The following is a 4399-nucleotide window of genomic DNA, read 5'->3' on the forward strand; positions in this document are numbered from 1 at the left end:
TCACTCAAGGCATGTAGTTGGGTTCATCATGAATAAGCTTGAGAAGGGAAGTAATATGACAAGATAGATTTGCTTTATGTTATGCATTCACTTGTCATATAGCTTGCACTCATATCTACCTTTATGCATTTGTTTTGCATTGCATGTGCACTCGGTAGTAAGATTACAAAGGAGGATATCATTCTTTGAGAATGTTGTTTGCTCTCAATGTGAACATACAACTCTATAAGTGTGCTTAAATCAATGTTTGTGCTTAATGCCAATTAAGTTTTGTCCTAGCGAATGTAGAGCTTAAATTTTTAAGTTTATAGGCAATATGGCTCCTACATTTCATTGGAGTTTTTTCCCTCACCTCTAGCCCCGGTTGCTTAGACGACTTCCTTTTTTGGTGCTTTGATGCCAAAAGGGGAGATAGTTAGGGGGGTTGAATTAGAGGGAATGGGAGTAGAGACAGGGGGAGCTTGGGAGTATGTTGGATCTTTATGGTTTTGATGTAATGATAGGTAATTTGGTTATTTTTTTGGTGTATTTCGCTTGTCATATCATTGTGGTTTAATTCATGCTTGGCTTAATTCTCTTTCAAACTAGCATGATAGGTTGTTCTAGTGCTAGGCTTTCCCTTGCTTATCGTTCAATGCCGTTGTATGCCTAGCATGATAAGGTGTATTTTATTCAAATTTCTCTACTCATTTGTATTGTTATCAATCACCAAAAAAGGGAAGATTGTAGCATCTAGGTCCCTAGGTAAGTGGTAAGTGTTTCAGTGATTAATAATAACCATATCATTTTGACTAACACGTTTGTTTTGAAGGATAATTAAAAGATTAGTTCACAATGTTATTTGGTGATCTTGGTCCCTTAATTGAATGGTTGAGCAATCAAAGGATGTGAATGTCAAGATTAAATATCTTCTAGTTCTAAGTATCACAAGGAGATAAAGGACACTTAGAGTACATAGACTCTCTTATGTTCTTTGATCGTATTATAAAGAAAGACTAAGAGTAGTAGCTTGAACTAGTTGAGTCTAGACTTAGTTGGATGCACACTTATGAAATTCTTGCACTAGGTAGCTCAGAGAAGCCCATATGTGAGTTAAAGTGAAGATAGGACTTAAAGAAGTTTGAATTGGACAAGTTCTAGAAAAAACTGTACACACCAGATGGTCCGGCGCTGAGGCATTTATACATGATGGAGCTTTTATTTCAGCACTCTTGTACACGTCATATGATCCGACAGTGTGAAGTTGGCTACACCGAAGTATTTTTCAGAAGATGAACTTCAAGCTTGTACACGCTGGATGGTCCGGCGTATACATCAGATGCTTCACCGGAGTAAAATCCATATGATTTCTTTCGGTTCACTCGAAGATGGACGTATGCTGGATCGTCCGGCATATGTAACGGAGGCTTCACTGGAGGATTCAATGCTTGAAACGGCTAGTTTTGGGTGGACAATTAACACCGGATGGTCCGGTGTTTGGAGCCTATGCACGCTAGATCCTCTGACGTTTACGAAAAATGTGGGCGATTGGGCAACTGCTAGTTTTGGACCTCTAGCCTATTTATACCCCTTCATTTCATCTCATTGGGCATCCTTGTGATTCAAAAGAGCTGAAACATTTAGTGTGTGATCAAGAGGCAAGGGAGTGCACTAGAGTGATTTGCAAAGTTCTTAATTGAAGATTAAGGATATCATTAGTGAAAGGAGAGTAGTAAGTGTGCATCTAGTTGTAGTCTAGGCTTGATTTGGATCAACTGAAGCTATTGGCTTGTTACTCTGGGTGGTTGGTAACAACTAGCCGGTCTTGTTGATTGGAGGTATCTTGATGAGCTCTTGGAGTTCTTATGGGAGCCCCAAGAGGAAGCTTTGTGCTTGGGTTGAAGCTCGCTAATCTGGAGATGGAAAAATAGTTATCACTAGAGAGCACTTGAGTCTTGGTGACTCAATGGGGAGCGATATCTTTAATTGATGCTCTAACAAGGATTAGAGTGGGAGTGTCAACTCCTCGATACCTCGGGAAAAAATTCAAAAAATTCGGTGTTTTTTTGCCCATCTCTTTACTTTCCCGTATTTACTTTGAGTATTACTTTCTTGCAAGCTAATGTTCCGTAATTCTTTTCTTGTTGTAGCTTGCATATTTTCTTGCTTAGCATTCTATCAAAGTTATTCGTTGTAGTTGCTTTATTATTTATCTAGGATAAAGTTGTTTACTTGTTCTAGAGTTTGGTTGAAATAGTTTTAATTAGAGCCCAATTCACCCCCTCTTGAGCTATTCAATCCTTACAATTGGTATTAGAGTCTCGTACTCTTGTTAGGCTTAACACCCTAGAGAAATGGCCCTAGGATTGGCAATAAAGTGCCAAAGTTCGAGAGAAAGAATTTTGCTTATTGGAAAGTTCACATAGTGAGCTATCTTGAGGCTATTTCCTCTGAAGTTTGGCTAGCCACCTCCATTGGGTTTGAAAAATCTTTAACCGAACAATAAATTAGATGAAATGCTAAGGCTAGACATGCTCTTTTTGAGGGAATTACTGATAAAGTTTTCTCTAGAGTAAGAAGTAAGAAGTTAGCACATGATATTTGGACCGGTCTATGTGAAATTCATGATGGGATACTGTCGGAGGATTAACTCCTGTCGCAGGGATCCTGAGAGACCCCTTTTTAGAGATTCAGCTGGGGGGATGATCCTGAATAAGTTCGTCAGAGAAATGAATGAGAGTAAATGCAACTGCCGGTGGTGAGGGTGATGATCTAGTGCAAAGAGAAGTAAATGCACCGGAATTTAGACAGGTTCGGGCCGCACGGGGGCGTAATACCCTACTCCTGTATGGATGTAATAACTGTCCTGAGGAAGACCCTCAAGGATGTTGCTGGTTACAAGAATATTTGTCTAACTAAGAGCTTGAGGCTCCTTGTTCTTGAGCAGGGACTGTGTCTTGAGTTGGTCTATGGTTCGGTTCTTGGTGCTTCTGTGTTCGATGCTTGCGGTCTCTTGCTCTATTCTTCGACTGCTTGTTCGCTCGTTGGGGTCCCTCCTTCTCTTCTGTGCTGCAGGCTCTTTTATGCACTCGCCGGCTGTGACATGCCCCAAACGGGAAGGAGGGGGGCACAAGTTCCAAGATGCCATGACTCGGAAAGGCGTCATCATTTCTTCTGGGTGAAGTGACCGGGGGGTGGAAAATGTGGCGCAAGCCCGGTCAGCTGTCACCATAAACGCCCTGGCAACGGGCGCCATAGAGAGGGCCCACCGGGCAGCCGCAGAGCAACCCGGCGTGCCCACCCTGTCTTGTTCCTCTGCCACAGCAGGGCGGCAGACGGAACGCCTTGATCTTGGCGATGTTATCCCGAGACACACCGGATGATACAGGACGGGACCCGTGCAATTAATAGCCCCACGCCTCTCTGCCAAAACATGGCAGGAACTGACACTGCGGCGGGAGCAGTTGGGGATGTCAGGCCACGCACGCTCATTGAATGCGGCCTCGGACCTCTGACTGATTTACACCCCATCGGCGGGTGCCTCGGGGGTCTTTCTGAGTCGTCGGGGCACCGAGTGCTCGGGGGTACTGTTCACCTCCCCGAGCACTCTCTCCCTAGAATGCCTATCCTTGCCCTCGGGGTACCGGGTGCTTGGGGGTGCTGTTCACCTCCCTGAGCACCCTCTCCCGAGCACTCTTGCATGAACCTTCGAGGAACCGAGTGCTCGGAGGCTGCCACGTGCAGCCCCGAACACTCTTGCACGAACCTTCGGGGAACCGAGCGCTCGGGGGCTGCCACGTGCAGCCCCGAGCACTCTCTCCCGAGCACTCTTGCCCGATCCTTCGTGGAACTGAGCGCTCGGGGGCTGCCACGTGCAGCCCCGAGCACTCTCTCCTGAGCACTCTTATGCGGATCCTCGGGGAACCGAGCGCTCGGGAGCTGCCACACGCAGTCCCGAGCACGCTCTCCCGGAACTTGGCTCTTCTGATCGTCGGGGGACTAGGGCGCTCGGGGGTGACCAGGCACCTCCCCGAGCACTTTCTTCCCGGTACTTAAACTCCGCAGATCATCGGGGAACTAGGGTGCTTGGGAACCACGGACTGTGGCCCCAAGCACCTTCTTCCGGGACTTGAACTTTCCTCACCCCGCGAGGTCGCGGGATGGCGACACGTGGCGGATGGCCGGCCTGGCCTCGGGACTCAGGGACCCCCGGTTCCTGATACACCGACAGTAGCCCCCGGGCCCATTGGCAGGCGATGGCACGGAGACTGCGGATGGGCCCTTCGTCGCGAACGAGGCCGAGGCTGGCGTGGACGCCACATGGCAAGCTTTCAAGAGGTGGCCCTTTAGATTCGGGCCTCTGGTACGGCCCAACGGGGAGACGAGTGGACGCGCGTCCACACAACTCCCGAAGGGCAAT

The sequence above is a fragment of the Phragmites australis genome, chromosome 6, assembly GCF_958298935.1.
Source record: "Phragmites australis chromosome 6, lpPhrAust1.1, whole genome shotgun sequence".
Classification (NCBI taxonomy): domain Eukaryota; kingdom Viridiplantae; phylum Streptophyta; class Magnoliopsida; order Poales; family Poaceae; genus Phragmites; species Phragmites australis.